Source organism: Hemicordylus capensis, chromosome 4 (assembly GCF_027244095.1).
Source record: "Hemicordylus capensis ecotype Gifberg chromosome 4, rHemCap1.1.pri, whole genome shotgun sequence".
In the NCBI taxonomy this organism is placed as follows: domain Eukaryota; kingdom Metazoa; phylum Chordata; class Lepidosauria; order Squamata; family Cordylidae; genus Hemicordylus; species Hemicordylus capensis.
The window spans coordinates 263,124,402-263,147,616 of NC_069660.1; the positions used below are offsets into that span (position 1 = coordinate 263,124,402).

At 43.7% G+C, this 23,215-nt stretch overlaps 1 long non-coding RNA gene across 1 annotated transcript in view; it reads left to right on the forward strand.

Moving 5' to 3' along the window:
* Positions 1 to 230: 230 nt before the first annotated feature.
* Positions 231 to 23,215, forward strand: part of LOC128325421 (uncharacterized) — a 47,540-nt gene continuing 24,555 nt past the window's right edge. Inside the window, exon 1 of the long non-coding RNA XR_008307442.1 lies at positions 231 to 295. This is a non-coding gene — a long non-coding RNA (uncharacterized LOC128325421). The remainder of the gene's footprint in view (positions 296 to 23,215) is intronic.

The following is a 23,215-nucleotide window of genomic DNA, read 5'->3' on the forward strand; positions in this document are numbered from 1 at the left end:
TATGTCCTTGAGGGCAGAGTGACCTTCAGGGACTTATTTTCAGGTGACACAGAGTTTCCAGGGCAAAAAGAGGTCGTCAGCATTCACCCAACCCTGTGTAATTGCCAATGCTGTGTTAGTGTTAGTTTCACCAATCAGCTGCACTGGCACTTCTGACATAGCATCCATGTGAGTGCTAGTCTGGATGTTGCAAATGGCAACATGCACCTTTAAATTTGTTCAGGGTACAAGTAACTGCCAATGTGTCCTTATGGAGACCCTGCTGTGGAAATCTTATGGTATCAACATTATGCAAGTAAGCTACTATTTTAAATGGCAGAAGATCCACTCCACTGCTATTTCTTTAGAGCAACATGAGGTTTCATAACCCAGTTTCTGCAGCACTGTGTAGGGAAATGACCTCTTCAGCTGCCTTGATTTGGTTTATGTTTATGGTTCTATAGCAGCTTAATCTGTACTGTATGGATTAGTGTTTTGAGAGGAACAGCACCCAATAATAATCCAATCTCCGTCTGATCCTCTACTAAAGACAGGCTACACTTTTAGTTTAATTTATGGACAATCCTGCAATACCTGTTCTTATTTATCAGATACAAGGTTATTTGTGATTATAAGTAAAGAAGAATTGCATAAATGGTGTTGCTTTGGGTTGCAACAAAGAATGTTTTCCTTGTCTTATGAATATAAGGTCCATCTTATGCAGTGGTCCTTCCCTTGTTATAAAGAACTCTGTGTGGGGTGGTGGGGGTGGTACAGGGGTGTGTGTTGAGTTGTGAACACCACCTTTGACAATGAGGTTTTATTTAAATATTCTGTTCGGAGGGCAGGATTGGCTACCTGAATTTTTGAGGACACTTATACCTTTGTTTTCCTTCCAAAGAGCACATGTTGTGAGCCCTCAAGTGGGCCCATATTTTTCTAGGCAGTGGAGATACCATGATCCAGCCACAATAATGGTACACAAGTTAAACCTTGCCTTTGTGCTTGATTTCTACCAATGGTTCTTGAGAGTTTTGGCTAGTTCCCTAACAAGATTTGACTAGTCCCCTAACCATTCATTGTTGTAAAAATAATTTTCAAAACACCCATTTCCAAAGGGGGGAAAGAACAAATCAACTAATCAGAAGGCTTATAGTAAATTATAGTATTTGAATCAAGATTAGGATGGTACAATTCAGAAAGAGAGCTCAGTAGCTGCACAGCCGATGGCATTTTGGCTTGCCATGCAGGGGTGAGGAAAGTTGCATGTACTAAAATTCCCTCTTCTACACAATGATTGAAGGTACAGGAGCCTTCCCCCCCCCCCGCATGTGGCCAGCCTAAAAAAAAAAAAGGGTGGTAGCATTCACAGTGGAGAGGGAAAAGCGAGAGCACAGGTAGCTTTATTTGAACATTTACAGTATGCCCAATACCAAAGAGCTTCTGCACTCAGTACAGAAAATGTTCCCTTCCAGCAACTGTTTGCTCTGCAGTGCTATCCTGCTGCAGAGCCTATAAAGAAGGCTGCTAACAAAAAGGTTATTCAGAAGGTTGCTTGAATAAACCCAAAGGTAACAAGTATCCACTGAGCAGATGTCGTGAGACCAAGCTGCACTTGGAAAACTGCCGAGATATTTTAAAGTAGTGCTTTCTCATTAACCTAAGCACAATGCTAAAAGTCCTTTAAAATAAAACTTTCCAGATGCCACCTGCATCTGAGATGCTAATAGGATGAATGCCAGTAAGCCCACTAATACTGGAAATGCTCTTAAGAAACGGCTACAACTGATTGTACTGACACAAACAAATAAAAAACTAATTTATGTATTCCTGCAGCTGCATCTCCAGGCGAAGGAGAAGCAGGAGTCCAGACCAATTCACAGTTGACTGTTTCCTCCATCTTCACAGATTTGGACACTTAACCATAATTAAGATTTATTGTCTGCAAACTTGCAGGTCAGGGCAGGCATCACAGTATGGATAACTTTTTGTTTACTAGTAAAAGGCCTATTAGGAGGAATCTTCAAACCCTCCAAGCAGAACGTGTCATTTCAGATCTTGACTGTACATTTCGAGCAGGACAGCAAAGACTCATCAAGCACAGGAGTGAGTTAGGGAGGCGTAAAGGTTTTGCCTGAAGCAAAATGTTCTGTTTTCCTTAAATGCCTTGAATTTCCGGAATAGTATTGCCGGAATTCAGGAGGAGAGCAGGGAAAGACCTGACCACATTTAGCAAGGCTCTGAGAACTCTTAAATAAACCAGACAGAGCTCAGATCTGTGTGCTTCAACCCATGCACAAAGATCAAAGACATACCTGAACTATGGGTCTCCATGTCTCACTTTTCTCTTGACTAAGAATTTGACTTTAGAAAACAGAGACTCTTCTCATTCTCAGGCTGAGTTCATGAGTGTGAATTCACCACCTGATGACTGCCATATCAAATGATGAATTGCATGTGTGAATCAGCCATCACAGAGCTTTTCTGTCATCTCACACTACCTCTAACCCAATACATTTGACAGAGACAATTCACACATTCATCTAGAAGTCAATGAATCCCTCTTCACAAGTTACAATGAATGCACAGAGGAGGAGTGGAGTGGAGTGGGATAGCACCTGCTGCCCTCCTCTTGCCCCTATGTCCATTCAGCATAACTTGTGAAAGAGCCTATGTGCACACGAACGTTATGTGCATGGACTCTATATGTGGCCTGGAAATGTGCCATGTCCAGGGTTCCTGTTCAGAGGCATGCTTTGTTCACTTGTGAGAACTTTTACAAGTTATGCTGAATAAGAGTGTGGGCTGGAAGAAAGGATAGTGACTGACATCCTGACTAATGCTGCACTTGTGCACTGAGTGCAGGTGCCCTTCATTATTTTAGGGAAATGTGCATTATGCCGGAATATTGAAACTCTCAGGTATAACAAATGTCCTCTGTTTTGGAAGAAACTATATGCAAAGCACTCAATTGAAGTTCTACAGCATACATTCAATCTAGTTTTTATTTTAGTGGAACCTGATTCTTGTCACATGGTGGACCTGGGCCAACGCTAAGTTTCAAAGGGGCATATTGGCAAGCTGCCTTACCCACCCACCCCCACACCCACAAGGTTCATGGTGAGGCTTACCTTGGTGAATGGGAGAAAGGAGGTGACAACAGGTGAACCTCAGACTGAGACATTCACTTCACTACCACTGCACTTCAGAGATGGTTTCAGAGTTCTGCAAGGGCTTCTAAGGGCCTTGAGCTCTGGGCAGCTGCCTGATGGTGCTGACTCCTAATCCTGTTGGCCGTGGAAGGACCGAAAAAATGGTGATGCAGCAGAGAGACATGGAAGATCCAGTCAGATATTGCTGCTTCCTTTCCTAAGCCTGCATCATTCACCGTACCTGCCTCCTTCCCCCATTCTTTGAGGCTCTCCACATGAGCAGTGTGGAGAGCCATAAGGGGCTTGTGGGGAGAGCGGACTTGACCTGCTCTCCCCACAGACAATCAGGCGGCTAGCCCTGGGCAGCTGGATTGGCCACCCACATAATTACCGGCTCCATCATGGAGCTGGTTGGGGCGGTGGGTATTGGGGGCCTCCTGGCCCCCAGAAGTCCCAGAATGCCCTGCATGAGTGCATAGGGCATTCTGGAATGCCTGACACTGGGAAGCGTGTTCTTGATTCCCCATTGGGGGTCTCCTTGAGAGTCACCGTGGGCGTTGTGGAGCCATGCTGCAATGACATACGATCAGGTAAATGGGATTAGCGAAGTGTGCGCTCCGCTAACCTTGTTTTTTGGGGGGGCAATTATATGGGCTTGCTGCCGGGAGCTGCATGGCTCCCGTTGTAGCAAATGACCCGCAGAAACCGGGCTGGGCTCCTTTAGCCCGGTTTCTGCAAGTCGTGAGAATAGCCTCTATGTGTATCTCCCTCACGGCCTGAGAGAAAAGTTTTTGCCATGGTGAGCACAGCATCAGGCATCGTGGTTGATGCTGCCATGCAGATGGTCCTGCACACCATGGATGAGGAAGCCACACAGGGGAAGCATTCTTCTGGCCCTTCGGGCCTTGGGACCCCATGGTGCAGCCACAGCCTGCGTGCAGGCTGCAAGGTTCCTGTGCTTCTCCATGAGATGCAAGGGTCTGATTGCATGCTCAAGGGGAACTGTGGAAGCCAGCCGGACATGGGTGCCCAGCCTGATAGTCCAGGTCCTCGACAAACAGTGGTCTGATGAAAGGAGGTGGGAGCTGCCCAGGTATGTTAGCATGTAGAGATAGATTGAAAATGTGGATGAGTGTGAGGACAATTACTTCCAGAATACCTTCAGGGTGTCCAAGGCTACCTTTGACTACCTGGTGAGCAAGATGGAGTCTTATCTCCTCTGGCAGAACATGGTTATGTGCCCCACAATATCTGTGCGGAGGAGAGTCTGCAGGGCTAGAAGAATGTTTATAACCCGGCATCCAACTCCAACTACCTGATCCTAAGCATCCTGTACACAGAGGGCATATCTACCATCTGTGAGATAATGAGGGATGTGGTGGACCTGATCGTAGAGCTGTACACGGCCAATGTGATCCACGTGGGTGACCCGAGGGATGTGATGGTGGTTTTCAGGAGAAGGGGTTCCTGGGCATCCTAGGCTGCATTGACGGGACTCACGTGGAAATCACCCCCACCGCCTGGCAGCTGGACCAGTACTTTGGGCAGAAGCACTACTACACCATGATGCTGCAAGGTATGGTGGACCCCACGGGACATTTCATGGACATCTATGACAGGCAGGAGCCTCAACATGGCCATCTTTTGGACCTTGCCTCCATGCTCATCCATGGCATCTGGGTCAACATCCCATCTGTGCAGGTGGGTGGGAGAATAGTGAAGCCAGTGATATTTTGGCACCAGGGGTACAGCCTGCAGTAGTGGATGGTCACACCCTACCATGCACCCAAGAATGCCATGGAGGGGCACTTTAACTTCAGTCACAGCAGATGGTAGTGGAGAGGGCGTTCGGGAGGCTGAAGGCCTGCTGCTGTGCTCTAGATGGCTTGTTGGATGTGGAGAAGATCTGGCCTGCTGTATCCTCCACAACATCTGTGAGATGAGGGGTGACATCCTACTAGCAGAGCCTGTGGACCTGGCCACATATCCAGAGGGCCATGAGGGAGGCAGAGGAGACTGCAATGCTGGCCCACCATTGGTGGTGGCCCAGACTCTGAGGATTGCTGGTGGTATGAGGGCATTGCAGGCAGTGAGAGTGGCCTTTGCAAGACACGCCTGGGAGCATGGCTTCTGAACATCTGCAAAGCAGGCAGCTACATGGTGCCAGAAGGGGTCACTGCCCTTTGAACCGCTGATGGGTGCACAGCCCTATTGCCCAAACTTGTGGCAACAGGCTATTTTGTTGATAGCAAGATCTTGCTCCCCCCACCGTCTAGCTCACGTGAGCCATCCCAGTGTGCTGCATTGTGTCAAATTAAAGCGAAACCTTTCATTTTCAAAGCTGTGTGTTCATTTCCAATTGAATTGTGCAGGTTCCCCACTCACACCTGGTTGGTGTGGAGGGTGGTGGTGGTGGTGGGGTGCAATGAAATTCTGGGTGGTAGTCAGGGAAGAAAGAGGCATTGGATCCCCCTTGCATGTGCTCTTGGGGGTTCCAGAAAGGCTTGTCAGGCTGGGTGCTGCTGGGAACACAACTATATGACCCCGCCAGGAGGTGGAGAGGGCACTGGATGTTTGGTTTTTGTTAGATGGGAAGGGAAGACACACAGGGTCTCAATAACATGCATGGCATGGGGTGATTAGTGCCTTGGGGGGCAGGGGGTTGTTTGTCCTGCCAAGAACCCTAGAAGGGCACCCCTGGGGGCGACGGGGAGTAGTGAGGGAAGGGAAATGGTGTTTGGCTGGTGGATGCATGGCTGCCAACGACACCAGTTTACCCCTTTCATAGCAGCCATGGAGGGGAGGGAGGGAAGTGGCACCAATTGTGGTAACCAAGCCTGGGTGGCAGTGCTCCCATGCCATACCCTTTGGTGGAGCTTTAAAAGCAACAGTGCCCCCTGCTCCTGATCAGAAACCCCCCATGAAGATGTGTCCCCCTGCACCGCCAAGTATTAGCCCTGTGAGCCTGTTCTCTGCTGCAAGTTTATTGAGACAACATAGCTGGGAGTGCGGTACGGAAGGGGTTAACTTGTCATTGGCATGAGGAGGCCCAAGCAATGAAGCCGGAACTAGCCAAGTGCGCAGGACACCCCCACCCCCCAGAGATCATGAATAATCACTGCTGAGCTGCTGACATGGTGATGCTTTGCCCACAGTTGGGCTGTGAAGCTGGCTGTAATTGGCCTCAGAGCCGGAGAAGCTGGCGGGGGAGGGGGGGGCTTCACTCTCCCACTACTGAAGTTTGGCTGGCTGTGATTTGGTGAATGTCTGCAGTGTGAATTGGAGTTAAGAATTGGAACTCCGGTCACCTTTAACTGTGGTTAGCTATTATATCTGAATGCCCCGCCCCTCACTTTTCTTTGTGTTATAAGAAATTGATTCTGAAAATGTCTTGCAACCTTAAGATATGTTTTGGATTGCCTGTCGTGCAGAGGAAATGTTCTTTCTAGGATTTCCTCCCAAAAGCTCACTTTGGCTTCAGGCATACAAGGAAGGATTGACTATTCATGCTTATTTAGAGAGGTTCATTCATAGAACTAACGAATCACACTTACTTGTTATATTTGGGGTAGGGGCAATTATGTGTTTGACCCAGCAACTGAGATTTCATTTCTCACGTCACATCAGCTTTATCTGTTTCTCCACTTCTCAGTTTACTGACTTTCCCTTCTGCTTCCTCCCCTTTGTTGGTTGACATTTGGATTGAGCAGCAGATCCAAGCTCATGGTGGTTTGTGTAAAGCAGCCATCACACACAGAATCACTATGTTTATTTGCCTTTACAAACTTGCATTTGTGCTGGTAAGTAAAGACAGTCTGGGCTTTCACTTAGCCATGTAGTTAAATTTAATGCAGTTTTCTCATGCCCAGGATTCCTGCGCATCAGTCTTCAGTGGGTCTACAAATGCCACCTGTACTTCCTTCTCCCAGGTCATACATTGATCCTAAATATTTAATTACCTGAAATGGGAACATCTGAATTTACACTTGTCAATTCACTTCTCAGTCAGAGTCACTGTTTATGCTTCTGCCTGAATCAAAGTGCATGTTTTGTCCATTTTCCTCACATAATGAAAATAATAAAAAATGGCAGGTTGACTTTAAGCATTCCTGTGGCTCAGCTGACCTAGTCAGGGTTAATATCGCATGTTGTCCTAGCTATACAACGACATCAAGTTCAAGGCTTGGCTCCTAGCCCTTGCTCATTGGACAAGACAGTCTGTAAGCCTCACGGGGCTGTGAAAAGTTGCAGCTCTGTAACGCCTGGTTACTTTTCATTTTCTCTGCCTTTTGCTCTCCCTGGAAATAGGCTCCCACCAGAACATTTCTTTTAGCAGACAGTGTACTTGCCAAACCCGTTGAATTCCTAAGTACTTTGGGTAGAAGAATATCAAATGCAGAAGGAGTAAGGGGTTCCCCAATGTTTGGTTACATTCATCACTCCCACTTCCCTTGGCTTGCAATCTGTTGTGTTCTGAGGGGTGTCCTCTTCCAACAATCTGTGGCATCTTCCAATGGGTGTGATTCAAACAGAACTCTGAGAATTCCAGAGTGCACAAAGAGTCTCCAAAGCACAAGGCAAGTGGACCATGAGCGGGTGAAAGAGGGGCGAGCGACAAGTTAGAACAGAAGGTGAATAAATGGCTGGAAGGAATACTGATGCAGCTCCATCTGGAAGGAAGAGTGCTGTTTAGTGCGTCTGGAAAGCATTATTTCTGCAAATAGCTGGACCCTCTTTCAGCTTAGAGACAGGGATCCCAGCCTGCTGCCAAACATAAGCCTTCCTGATGGCACAGTGGTGGGGGAGTCAGTGAACAAATGTACTAATAGCATAATGCAGGGAAAACAGCAACCACTCCTTTTGCGTTCAGGCCCATCAGGCATCTGTCCTTCTCCCAGGAGGCAGCCCACAACTTCAGATTGCATTAGGGAAGATTCCTGTTTCGTATCACTGGATGTACCAACCTGATGAAAAATTAATTGGTTGGACATGAAGGGGTGGGGGGCAGAATCTAGAAATGTATATTGACTGGCTTTTCTTACCAATTTGACATTACAGGAAGGAGCTGTAGATAATTTCTCAGCCTATGTGCTCAGCTTTTGCTTTTTCAACTTTCCCTGTTTTGAGTCTTGACAAACTTGAGCCCTTAAATGAAACATATTTCAAACCAATAATCACTCCCCATTTTGTGTTTGGTAGAAAACCAAAACTGATTCAGATTTGTCTGTAACTTCACCATAAGTTTAGTTTAGCCTGGCATCTATGCAGAATCAGACTTAAAACAAAGGTCCATAGCGGCATATTTACCAGTTTCCTGTTTTCTTGAGAATATCTTTGAATTTTGTCTCATCTAAAAACTATAGGATCAGTCTGGCATGCAAGATAAATGTTTATGTTTCCCTTTTATTCTCTTATGTACTCTTATGGAGTGGATGATAGTGAGTGCTTTGTGAGCAAGGCAGTGGATGTTCAAGGGGATGGGGGTGCTTCCAGATGTCACCCTAATGGTAATGGTAGCATCCAGCAAGCATTGATGGTGGTAACATCCATTCTTCTTTTTGTGAAGATTTGGAATTTATTGAGAGCTCAGATTATTTTGAGATATTATGAAAATGGGACAGTTTTGGTTCTGAGCAGAATTGGGGCCTATTTAGATGTGACATTGGAGTCTATGACCGGAACCTTTAACCATTTTTTTCCTTTGTCAAAAGCACCAGCAGTTTGGATCAAGGCTGCAAAATGGGGCGGGGTCTTATCCCTTTCCTCCATGCCATAGCTCAGATCCAAATCGTCTGCCCCAAAGCTCCTATTAAACCTAGACGAGAAAAGATACAGGCACAGTTTTAGCTCCAATGTCATCTCTAGTTTGACTCTCAGAGTAGCTCCCTGAGGAAGAATTTTAACACTGAAACACTCTGGGCAATAAACTGCCTTCTGTATCCTTTTTAGGTATTTCCCCATCTTCTGCTTGCAAACCAGAAATAAAGCAGTCGGCCTTCCTGGAGCATGGGGAGAGGGGTGACAATCATCTCTTGCTTTAGGCAAATACAATGCAGGGGAAAGGATTGTTCATGGCACAGCAAAAGACTTTCCACTTCTTTGCAAGCATGTCTGAATGCAGCCGAATCAGTTACTACTGATTCAGAATGGGTATATTTCCAGTTAAAATGCATTTGAATTTGCCTGGGGCAGAGGAAAAAGGGTGTTTCCCTCACAATTTTAATTAACACCCACATTTCAATTAGTCGCTAGTCTTGTTGTGGGTAGTTGCAGATTATTTTCATACTATCAAAATCTGGTTAAGAGGCTGGGAAACCATGCACTGAATTTGCAAAAGGTTAAATTAGAGAACACTCAACCCTTCAGAAGAGATTCTCAGGATACACAGATAAAATTATGGTCAAGAGGTTTTGTGTTATGCTCAGTGTGAGAGAACTTGGATCCTACAGCACAAATTTTGCAGTGATGTTCTGTAGAGCTAAGATAAATTGTGGTAGATTCTCAAAAGTTATTTTTCAGTATGTGTTGGAAGACATTTCTAAACCTGAATTTTTCATACATTTTCCTATGATTTATTTAAAAATGATACTTTTCTGGCCAATGTTTTGGGAAACTTTTACTGATTTTTAAAATCTGTGATTTCCCTCCACTGTTTTGTTTCAACCAATGATATTATTAAGGAAACTGTTATTTCTCTATATTGTTAGTAAGTTTTAAAATTTTAAATGTTAAGAGAATTTGACATTTTTAAAAGCTCTTGTTGTTGCTTTTTCAATAGCTGTATATACATTCCAGATAGACCTGTAATTTTTGCTGTATAATAATACAGATATGCAAAAACACATTCAAGTGTGATAATAATTATGTTCTTTATAAAATGATTTAAAAAAAAAAAAAAAAAAAGGAACCTGTGGTGGGAACAAGTTAGAATGTTCCCAGTTTTTCAAGTTGTCATCTTGCTCATCTGTATGCCGAAGTAGAAAAGCCAGCAGGACTATGATAAACAGGAACTTGACACCTTGATTTCAGATATCTTTTAGATCATTTATTTCCATAGTAAATTATCTGCTTGTGATACTAGTGTGGCCTCACTACACTATTAGCATCTCACTATTAGCATCTTGTTTGGGGGCACAATTGCAGGCATGTCTCCTTTGCAATAAATCTTGGGACTGGGTGGTTAGTTGAACAATGACACCCTATTTCATGTACATTGGATCCATGGATGTAGAGCTTAATCATTTTAATTTTAATTTTATTTCTTACTGTAAAGTGGCCCAGTTTATTTCAAGGGTAGGAATGTGTTTCCTGATGTATGTCCAATTCAGTGATGGTACATCCACCCCTCTACCTCTTCTCTCCAAGAATAACCCACCATGCCAGTATAAAAATACAAACCACCTTTTTAAAAATACATTGCCAATCTGAGACCCTTCTGAACCCCATTCCTCCTCTTCATATTCCCCATCTAGGCTGAGTTAGTCATGTCTGACTTCCTCTATTCACATTATGGCTATCCTTGTTGCTTTTTGGTTTGTATTTTGCTTCCTTAGTGTTGTTGTTTTTCAGCCAAAGCTGTCATTTATCATGAGAACAAGAGCAGCCATGTGTTGATTTTTTTCCTGGATTCCTTTTGGACAGTGTCCCAGTGCTAATGAAGGCCCTTCCAAAGTGCTAAAGAGTTGTTGCCAAAATCGGTTATAGTGACAACAATAGGGGAGTGGTGCACAGACAGCATATCCAGTGTGTGTGTTCGTGCAAGCGTGTGTGAGAGAGTTAGTGAGTGTGTGCCCCTGTGTGTAGGGAAGGAGCCCTTTCAAATGGGATTTTTGTCCTTTTCCCTGAAGGGCCAGGGCAAAAGTGAACAAAAAGGCTCAATTCCATGTTTTTGTGGGCTGGAATATACTGGAAACAAACCTAATTGGAGCCCGTTAAGCTGCATTCAGACTTTATGCAAGCTAAAGACAAATCAGGTTGTAGTCTTATATGTACTTCCTTGGGAGTAAGCCCCATTGAACACGGGGGTACTTACCTCGGAGAAAGGATGCAAAGGATCTGACTGCACCCCCAACAACAGGTACAAAAAGAATATTTTTATATTCATTTCAGACCTTTTATTGGACATACTCTTTCTTTTTTCAGATGTGTTGGCTGGATGCTACTCTCTTGTTATGCTTCATATTTAGTTCTTGTAGCAACAAAGTAATAAGGCTGAGATTTTAAGAAATATAAATTTTAAAGATTCATAACTGGAAAATGTGGTGTTAGATATGGTTTTGGTCACTCATAGTCACATGTTTCAATTCAGGAAAATGGGTTCCCCCCCCGGATACTTGATTTTTCAGAATATTTTTGGCTTTTTGAATAAGTTGCCCTTTTTGCTTCACTATACTTTCTTCCAGCATGCATTGGTGCCTTTCTAATGCTATATCAAGCCTTTCATTTTATTTTGTGTATGTGTGTGTGTATAGGACAAGTGTGTGAGCAAAGATTATTCTTATGAATGAAGGTTATATTAAACAGATGCCCTCAGAAGTTAACATATTTAAATAAGCAACCTTTGCAAAATTAATGTGGGCAACAAAGCACATTTTCATTAAGTAAACCAGGCTATCCTTTTTGCAACATCTTCCTTTGCAAATTTGTTTCTTCCGAGTGTGTGCATCTGTGTGGGAAACAGAGCAGTCACTTCATTTTCCTGTTGTTATTCATCCTGTAGGCTTTTTGTTTTTTATGAATCACAATACCATGTTATTGTGCTGCCCAATGCTCATGTAGCTAACTGTACAAGTTTGTAGCCTTCAGCACCATCTACTGGTTAAAGCTAGAACAGGCAGACCCTCTTATAGGAAGGGCCTCACAGGTAGAACAGCTACTGTATGTCTCGGGATAGTGACTTTTGGAGTTTGTGGGGCTGTAATTTAAATTTCCCTGACTTCCCCTCATTATGACAGTACAGTACAGTACAAATGAAAGAGACTGTGTCTTTGAACATATGAAGGTGCTTTACACCAAGTTAGATCTTTGTTTCATCTAGCTCAGTCCTGTCTACACTGATGCTAGAGACTGAACTTGCATGCAAAGCATGTGCTCTACCACTAAGCTACAGCCCAGCCCCATTTTTCCCCTGTCCTCCTCTTCCAAGATACGCATAGGCCTCCACTGAAAAGCATCAACTAGGGATATGCACGGAAATGGTTTGAACAGCCGGCGGTTCAGCTGGTTCGAAGGTGGGGGGCTTACCTTTAAGGGTGGCAGAGGGTTCCCTTACCCCTCTCGCCACATTTCCCCTGCTGGTGCTCCATTTAAAAAGTGTTCACGGCAGCATACCTCCCTGCCGCCCTGGCATCCTCCTTGGCTGGAAGTACCCAGCGTGTGTGTGCGTGCACGTGCACGTCGCACTTGCTCGCGTGCCCGCCTGATGTGCAAGCAAGCGAGCATGATGCGTGCGCACATGCGCCCGGCATGTGCATGCACACCGGGTACTTCTGGCCAAGGAGGACACCAGGGCAGCAGAGAGGTATGCTGCCACCCCGACTGACACTTTTTAAATGGAGTGCTGGCAGGGGAAACACAGCGGGAGGTGTAAGGGCATCCTCCCCTGCCCTTAAAGGTATGCTTCTCTACCTTCAAATGCCCCCCCCCACCCCGGTTCCATGCACATCCCTAGCATCAACTTTCTTCCATACATGCACAGGGATAGGGGAGAATGGTTTCAATGGGAGGGGACATAAGCATGACTTCCAGACAAAGCTGAGTCCCAGTATTTCTCATTCAGACATTAAGTCATAGCACACTGCCCAAGTTCTTGAAAGAATGCATTTTTCTAGAGCAACGGTCAGAGCTACTTCCAAAAGGAAAACAAATAAACAAAAAGATTTGAAAACATTAGGGAGCACTTGCTCCTTTGCATGCATTTTGGGGGTAAAATAAAGAACTAAATCTGAAACAAATATTTTCAATTTTTTTCCTGAAATTGAAAGGATGAAGGACCAAACTACATGTAACCAGTGATCCCTCTAACAGGGATTCCCAGATGTTGTTGAATACAACTCCCAGAATCCCCAGCTGCAATGTTTTTTACTTGGGGATAATGGGAGTTGTAGTCAAAAAGCCTCCTCCCAGCTCTGGGAATCCCTGTTAGAGGGAACACTTCATGTAGCCCCCTTTTTTAACTCAAGGAATGGGGGTTTGGGGGTTCAAGTCTCTATATGGTCTGAGATAGTGGGACTATTCTGATGATCAGCAAAAATTGGGCTAGCCTCCGCTAGCCCGATTTTTGCTGATCGTCAGAACCACCGGGCTTGCAGCTGAGCCTGGTGGTTCTGGAGTGGCTAACCTGCTCCTGTAGCACGCCCCTTAGCCAGGGTTTGCGGAGGGAGTGCTCCGCAAACCCAGACTATCTGCTCGTGAGTAGCTGCGGCACGGCTCTGCGCTGCGGCTACTCATGAGTAGACCCCCCACCGGGAGGCGAAAAGCCGCCTCCCGGCTCAGGGGGTCTCCAGAGTATGCTCTGGGCGCTCACGCAGGGCATACTGGGGCTTCCAGGGGCTGCGTGCCCCCCCGAGCTTCCCAGCCCCCGCCGGCTCCATCTCGGAGCCGGCAATCGTGTAGGTGGCCAATCCGGCCACCCAGAGCTCCCTTCCCGCTCACAGCCCAAACTGGGTCTCACAGAACCTGGTTCAGTATATTTCCATCAGGGATTGCAATAAAGACAAATTCTAATGCCAAACCCAAGGATTTCTAAGCATTTAAAGTTTCTTTGTACATATGGTTAAGCACACATAAAGATAAACTTTAAATACCTGTTTTCAAAATAATACAAATCATAAAAACACATATACAATTTATCATAAAGCTATTTTATGATAGCTTCTCTTTCACAAAGTAGCACAAAGCACTTCTATTTCACAAAGTAGCTTGATAAAGAAAACCAAAAGAAACACAAACTCCCAGTCTTTTTCTTTTAAGAAAATTGTCCCCAAAAAGCATTTTTACACAGTTTATACCACTCCAATGAGAGGTCTTGTGGGTGAGCAGATGAAATGAAGAAAACAGACGTGCGATGAGCTGATTGGGCTTGCTCAGAGTCTCAAACTGGTGCACAACCTGTTTGAAGAAGAACTGCAATTAAAGAAGCAAGTTCATAAAACAGAGGGTTTCCGAAATCTCCTTTTATCCTTCAGGAGCTCTCTGCTTCTTGGTGGACTAGAGCCTCTAGAAGATTTCAAGGACCTTCTTATTAAACTTTTACACTGCTATACAAATGCATATAACCATTACAATAAACATTTAACATAATTATTAATTTCTTTTAGCAATATTATGTTACAGCAACATCAACTTTCCAGCCAAGACACTTTCCAGATTACACAGTGTTCAGCAGTAAAATGCTTCGTTTTGAAAATGTAAACAGCTTGCACAACCCTCCTACAATGGGAAAATACAGCTATTTATTTGTGATGCACATGCAACGTTGTAGTACTGAAAAGGAAGGACAAAATCTGAAAGAAGGCATCAGAAATGTGAACGGCACTTTGCTGACAGCTCAGGGACTGCGATGTTGAAACACAGGCAGCACGGAAGCACATTTAGCAGACAGTAGTGACACTGTTGTAGTGTGTAATCTGGAAAGCGCCCAACCCTGCTTACTCTCAGAGTCTGACTAATACTATCCTACATAAAACCATTTCCCCCTCTCTTTCTGAAAGGAAAGACCCTCTCCCCTTTAACCACAATAAAGAATCAAGTCCATAAAACAGAAGGTTTCCAAAAAATCTCCTTTTCTCTCTTAGGAGCTCTCTGCTTCTTGGTGAACTGGAATCTCCAGAAGATTCCAAGGACATTCTGAGCTTGCTCCACTACCAATTAAGAAAGGGGAGGGGAGATCACTATACCCTTTAGTTGCCAAATGCTATTGTTAATCCAAACCACAAGCTAACAATAATGAGGGTAATAATGGGTGTGTGTGTGTGTGTGTGTGTGTGTTACGAATAAGACTGTGCAAAGTTGGATCAGAAATGTTGAAAATGATCAATTTGGGGCCATTTTGGACAATATCAGAGAGAATCTGAACCTGGCCTTGGAAAGTGTATTTTGGGTCAGAGTTCTTCATCACCATTCAGGGAATTTCAGATTATTTTGGAGTTCCAAATTGTGGCTTCTCACTGCCCCTGGTCATGGCTGGGGGGAAACTCTCGTCATCTGGTATCTGTCTGCTGTTTGCCTGCCTGTTAGACTGCCCATGCCTTTATTTCTAAAAAAAATAAAGTTTTAAGCCGGTAATTTTATTCACAATTTAAAAACAAAAGCAGAAGATTCTCAGATATTACATCATTTCCCTTGGGATTCTCAGAAGTGACATAACTTTTCTTCCATGATTTTCCGAGAGTACAATTTCTAGGTTACTTAAAAAATAATTTAAAAAGAATGGATGGTCAGATTCATTTGTCATTAAATATTGTATTGCAATCAAATAAACAGAGTTGGAGCATCCTTACTTACTTGTGTGCCATTTTTCAGAGCAACTTCTCTAGACCTTTTCCCCAGCTATTTTGTTTGCTTTCCCCAAAGACTTCTATGGAGTCATGGAGGAGGGCATCCAAATTATGGTTTATGGTTTAGTATTTGAAATGATCAGATAAAGCCTCTTCACTCAAGGCAGTAAAACTAATAAGGTAAAATTAAAAACTAATAAGGTAATAAGGGAAGCTAAATAAATAAATAAATAAATAAAACCCGAGGTTTCAGTGTTTGGGGCTGTTATAGGATGCAGTGGCTGACATACTACACAGTACTGCACACACGGCGGAATGCAAGTGCAAAAATTGTGCAAATGGAATTGTGCAACAGTGCAGCCATAATGGCTGCACTGTTGTGTAACTCCATGTATGCAATTTTTGTGCTTGAACAGCAGCACTCTTGAACAAGGGTGCAAAAGTTATATTCTACCGCATGTGTATCGTTGCACTATATGTCAGTCAGAGAAAAGGTGGGGGAATCAAAAGAACATTCTGTCTCTGGGCCTCATAGAGTCTTTAAAAGGCTCTGATCAGGACTATCTTCAAGGTTATAGCTCAGTTCTGGAAATGTGAAGCACAAATATCTGATCATGTGCAGAGTAGCTCTCACCACTGAGTAATCATAGTGAAGATCCCCTTCCCCATCTTGAATGGTCATTTGAGTTTATTTAAGGATTAGTTTAGAACAAGGGCATAGCCTGGGGAAAGGGGGCCTGTGTTCACTCCTCTCTCTGGTGGCCCCTCAGAGTAAGGGAGATAATGAAGGAAATAGGGAGGGGTGGATCTGGGGGGCACCCTCAGAAGCTGGGGCTCCTGGGTTCTTTGAACCCATCTCCTCAATTATAACTACACCCCTGGCTTGGAGAACCAAAACAATTTACTATATTTACCTGAATCCAAGACTAGTTTTTTTCCAAGATTTTTAATATTAGAAATCAGGATGTCATCTTAAATTCAGGGTCCTGTTCCTTTTAAGTAAATGCAGGTATAACTTGTATTTAAGCTCTGCTTTTAAAGGAGATAATCTTAAATTCAGAGTTCTCTTCGATTCAGGTAAATACGGTAGGTGATGTACTGGCCATTAATTGCATGTCTCCCCCTCTTCCTTTGATCTGGGAGGACTCCACACCCCCAACCTGAGCCACAACCACTCAGGGAGTAATTCATAGAAAGGAAAAGTATTACATGTCAATGAATCGCTCTTGCCACATCAGTGGAATGTCTCACAGGGCACAGAATGTAGCAACCACTATTTGAAAGAATTAGGATGAGCTAAACTTGCATAATCCTGGAAAATAATTTTATATACAAGCGGAGTCTTAACTCTGTTTTAGATGAAGTTCCTGGTAGAGATTTCTTGAAACTGATTAAAAAAATTATCCTGGAACTCAAAAAATCCTGAGATAGCTGCTGAACATTCAAACAATGAAGCCGTACTTGGCTCCTGACAAATAGCCAGCCACTTCTGTTTTGTAGCTGCAGCCTCCATTCTTCTTTATTAAACTCCAAACCATTTAATCAAAATGATGTTTACCCCACATATCCAGGAAGCAATACTTTCATTATCAGGTGCCAATCTTTCCCGTGAGTTGGTGAAAGGCCATCTATTTTAGAGGCAGGGGCCGCAAGTTTGAAAAGGTCTGTGACAATGCCGTTTATGTTATTGTTAATGTGTTCCTAATGAAATGCTTGTTTTGTTTTTTAACATTGAAAGGAATCATCTGTCTTTTGGTCCTTGGAATAATTTAAATATATATATATGAAAATTAACTTTTAATTCTTCAAACCAATGGAATTGTTGCTGAATGGTCTGTTTAATCCACAGTGTTTTTTAATAATGCTAGTGTGCTCTGCCACGCGATCGCAAAGGAACAACTCCTTTTTTTGGTCCAGCACTGCAGCTCACACCTAAGTCCTGTGCTGAAGCAGCAGCAGCAGCAGCAGCAGCAGCAGAAGCAGCAGCAGCAGCTGTACATTATACGATGTACAGGGTGCTTTTTGAAAAGCAAAAGACATGGCTGCTGACACTTCATTGTGCCACACCCTCAAGCCCACCATAGCAGTCTGTTTCCTCCTTCCAGTGCTGCAGTTTGCTCTGTGCTGATGGATCAATGCAGCAGGTGAGGAGGGAGCAGGTGGCTTATCTGTGTGTACCTAAAAAGAAGTGGAGTGAGTTGATTTACAGAATTCATTATTAATATGACATCCACTCCTACAACATGCGGTCACTGCTAATTTAGAGATAACTTTTAGGCAAATTCATGAATAAGTGTTTCATAGTTATTGGCTAAGATAGCTGAATAGAACCTCTGGGTGCAGAGGCAGTATACCAGTGTTCTTCACTGCAAGGCTTGTGAGCTAGTGGCAACTCCCAAGCAGAGGCGTAACTATAGGGGGGGCAGGGGGGGCACGTGCCCCGGGCGCCATCTTTTCTGGTCACGTGGGGGGCGCCGCCATGACCAAAAATTTTTTAAATTTTTAAATTTTTTGTTAATACAAATGTTTCCTGCTCAGTGCAGCAGCGCTGCAGCGGTCAAGGGAGCGCGTCAGTTCCCCCTTCCCCACGAGCGGTCCCTTCCGCACCGCCTGCGGCCCCCCCCATTGCTTTGCTGGTGCCTGGCAGCCAGTCAGTGGCCTGGCTTGGCGGCGGCAGGCGCTTGTGAGGAAAAACCTAAGTATAATGTAGTATGTTGGGGGGGCGGCAGGGGGGGCACCATTTCAGTGCTTGCCCCGGGCGCCGTTTTCCCTAGTTACGCCTCTGCTCCCAAGTACACTAACTGCAAAGCAGAAAACTCAATGCAACCCCACCCCCCACCCCCGGCACAGTGTCGAAGCAGCTGTTCCTACTGAGCAGTGCTGTGCTGGGCTTTGCCCAGCACTGGTGGGAATCCTTTAAGGGAAACACAGCCCTCTCAACCACTAGCACCATCTTGGGAGGTGAACATGGGATGCTGGGAAGGGTAGTCTTTCCCAGAGCTTTCCCCATAGAGCTCTATTGATAAAGCACTGGCAAGGACTACACTTCACAGCACCTTTTGTGCACCTTCCAAGATAACGCTGGGGTTTGATGGGCTTGAATTGATTCAAGCTTGAATTGGGGTGATTCAAGTGATTTGAATTCAAATCAAATTGTCCCTAAAATAAAGGGCCTGATTTGAATTTGAATAGAATCAGCCCAGATTCATGTTCAAATCAATTCAAGTGATTTGAGTGGCAAGCGACATTTTGGAGGGCTGTTTTTCCATTGAATTACTGACCCAGAATCCACTGCCAGCCACAGTGCTTGCATTGCAATAACATCATTGGCACAAGTTGCTCTCTCATGACTCCTTACTTCAGCATTGCAACAGCTGCCACAGCCGCTCCCTTAGCAGCCAGCAAGCATAGCCATAAGCTCAACTAGAGCAACTTCTTTAGCCATATTTTGACTGAGTACACTTTGGAATGCAGAATACAGAGCAGTAAGTGAGGCCACACATGGAGCTCAACAGCAATCACCAAGAAATGTTACATAGGAACATAGGAAGCTGCCATATACTGAGTCAGACTATTGGTCTATCTAGCTCAGTATTGTCTTCACAATCTGGCAGCAGCTTCTCCAAGATTGCAGGCAGGAATTTCTCTCAGCCCTCTCTTGGAGATGCTAGGGAGGGAACTTGGAACCTTCTGCTCTTCCCAGAGCAGCTCCATCCCCTGAAGGAAATATCTTTCAGTGCTCACACTTCTAGACTGTCACTGTCCATTTCTCACCACAACATCATCTCACAAACAACCAAAGCACAATTTGAGGGAAGCAGGCAGGCACCAAAGTTCTGCCTTTGTCAATCTGAGATCCAGCAAAACAATATAGTTAATAGCAAGCAATAGCACAGCAATCATATTAAAATATTCAGTGCTGAGAAAACTAAAAAACCAAACCTACCTCATTTTTTTGGAAGGGTTTTTGGTAGAGATTTTTTTAAAAAATTGCCTGCTTGCCCATTTCTTTTGTTGGGTGGTATGTAGCTCATGCCCTACCACCCAACCCACTTCAGTGTCACCAGGACCTACCCATGAGGAACAATGGGTTAATTCGAGTTCCCCTTTGTTCTCTATGGTTGAATCACTAGAATCGATTCAAGCTGATTCATCGAAACAGCCAGCAATGGCTGCTGTTTCAATGAATCAATTTGAGTGTTTGGCAATATGATCTGAGCTCGAATCAAATTGCAAAATATGATTTGTGTGCATCTCTAATTAGGGTTAGAAGCACAGCACTGTGCTGAGGTTAGCTTGGTGAGAAATGGCTCTGACCTTGGAGCTGTGTATTTTTGTTTGTTTGTTTTGCTAAAGTGGCCCCCACTTGAAAAATAGTGATGATCACTGCAGTATACTTCTGTGCCTGATGTAAAATGAGCTTTAAAATTCTCATCATGTTTATCCTAACAACTAGGTCTATCACCTGATTAAATAAATCTAAGTTGATGTATTGCATTACTGTTAATCAATGGATTATATCTGCATATGTTTTAATATGATTAAAACACTCATTTTGAAGAAAATTACATGTTTTCAGCAGGTGCCATATTAGGAGAGGTATTTTTTTCCTCTGTGAGAGATAAGGGGAGAATGCCTCTTCTACTACCGTATCTGCATTTTTATTGCTACATTAAAATAATTAGCATGTAAAATATGTTGTCCACAACATTTAAAAATATGTTGCCTACCCAACTAATTGGTTAAGAGTTGCCCCCTTGATGGCAACACTGCATAGTACATTACACTGAGATATGTAATGACTCTTTCATTGAGTTTCATTCCTAGATTTGAACCCTTGTCACCCACATCTAAACTCCACACTCTACCCATGGCTGCACATTCTACCCATGGCACAACACTGCCTTTTTGCACATCAGATACCCAGCAGCATTTCTTTTAGAAATGTAACATAGTTATCAATATATTTCAGTCTGAAGATCCCCTATTGTGTTGTAGATAGGGGGCATTCTATTGGCTGTTTCCTGCCACCCACTGTATGAAAGAAACCCCTTGTTCTCCTCTGTCACATGGAGCCATTTCAGATCTAATATTTATGCATATAAATGTTTCAGGAGAGCTCTGATTTATCAGCCATCTCCTCCTCTTTCTCCCTCTTATTCAAAGATTTCAACAGAGCAACAGATGGCCCTTGCAGGCCATTTGCTGTTACTGAAATGGAGGCACCACTGAGAAGGGCTAATACTTTATGACTAAAAATGAGCGTCATTTCCCTTGCAAGTGAGTTTAAACAGAACCTCAAAAGCATCCTTTAAAATAAGAGGGGGGGAATGCAGTTCTAGATCTAAAATCCCACCTGTTCACCTTCAGTAATTTAGTGAAATGCTTTATGTAGCATCATATCCCTTTTATTGAAAACATCATATCATATGTGGTATCATACATCACATCATATTCACATCATTTCAGACTAAAAATGGAATTTTTTTAAATTAGAGAGAGCATTATATCATTGCTGCTTTATTTTTTAAAAGGCCCATTACTCTCTTAAGACCCAGAAAGTAGTACACTCAAGCTTAGTATTATTTACTGAATTCTGTGGGATTTCCCTAACCCAAAAATCTGATGCACAACATCTATTCATTTCAATCGAACGTGAATAGGAAGCCCAATGGACTGGGCTGCACAATGATTCATTGGCATATTCCCCACTTAAATATATTTTCCTGAATGACACCTCTATAATATAGACTGCCCAAATGGTCACCTGTAGTACCAAAATTTAAGAAGGGTTATGACTCATCTTATGTTGACACATCCTAGAAATGGGAGGAGGTTCTTGAGCCTGGCTACAGGACTGGGGCAGCCATGACCTATCCCCAACACTAGGCTCTGGTGCCACACACAGGTTGACCTTTTGTGATGTAGGCATCCACCCACCATTTTCCTATTGGCCAAGTTGAGCCATGGCAGGGAAGAAAGCAGGAGCAGCTACTTAGACAACCTGCTACTATATGAACCTGCCCCAATTGTTAAGACTTTCTTTGTGTTCCATCAGTTCAGTATATGAGGCTCAGTTGGCTGGGAGAGGGACTTCTTAACTCATGACTTCTAAGCTCTGGAATTCCCTCCTTAGGGTCCCCCCGGCCCACACTTCCTCCTTCCATCAACAATGTTTCCAGAGCAGTTTACGGTGGGTGGGGGGGAGAAAATTACTCAAAAATTAAATTTAAGTTTCAATTGGATTACTTTGAGTAACGTTCCTTATGTTAGCCAATAGCAATAAAATCATAACATTATCAAAATAATAAAAACGGTTCTAACAAAAAGCATTGTTGGTGGTCTAGAAGATTTAAAAGACCCTAACCAACCCCACACAACACCCCTCCGGGGTCTGTTGCTGGTGTCTACTTCATGTTTATTTTTAGATTGTGAGCCTTTTGGGGGACAGGGGACCATTTTATTTATTTAATTTTCTATGTAAACCACTTTGGAAACTTCTGTTTTAAAAGTGGTATATAAGTAATAGTAGTGGTAGTAGTAAAAAAAGTCCTTGCCTGGCATAGAAAAAACAACAGTGGAGGAAGTGGCACCCAGTAAGTGTCCCTGGGGAGAGAATTCCACAAATGGAGCACCAGAACGGAGTAGGCCCTCACTGCATTTGCCACCCACTTCACCTCAGACAATGAAGGCACTCAGGAAAGAGCCCCCTCCCCCCCAATTGGCCACAGCACATCTCTGATGTGGGAGCAGATGTGCCTTCAGGTACCCAAATTCAACAACTAACAGGTGCCATTGGCTTCAATGAGACTTAAACATCACTTTCTGTGGACCAGGATAATAGAATATATGTTATGCATAAAGCAGGACTGAATGTTTGCTATGCTAACTTTTTTTATAATCCTCTTAATGGTCTGGATCCTGGAAGAAGCTGCCTGGTACTGAGATTTTGTATTCAGTGTTGCTTCTTTTCTTTTCTTTTTCTTGGTCCACTTGTCAGTTTGCATGAGCTTAGCTTAATAAACCACTGATATGCTTATTTCAAAATACCAGATTAATATTAATGTCCATTCTTAGCAGCTTTTATCAGGAATACAGTGTGAACCGCCTTGAAAGCTTTTTCTCTCTCTCTCTGTTCCCTTTTTTTTGGTCCTATTCTTGGGGTATGACAGTATGATGTATATGACCTATCGTGCTCATTTCCTTCATGCATTCATAGCCCTCCAGGAGCAGCCGCAGTCTGATGGTAATCTTAGGAAAACACAAAATGATTTGTTTATTACTGAAGGTTTATTTAAGACTGTCACCATGACCTATATCCATTAGTAACCTCAGGAATTCTTAAAGGGACATTGGTCCCATTACCTGCTATTTTCTGCCCTGCTCCATCATTGAAGAGAGCTAAGGCAATTGCTTCTAAGAGCCTCTTATAAATTATATCTATGGAGTCCACTCTCCCCAGCAACATTCCTTGCTATATGAGAAATCCTGCCTGGGAAAGTTCAAGCTCCGGCCTGCTATTTTAGCACCACCTACGCATCAGGAAAGTGCCTGTTGCGAAGGGCATTTCATTGACATTTTCCTTTC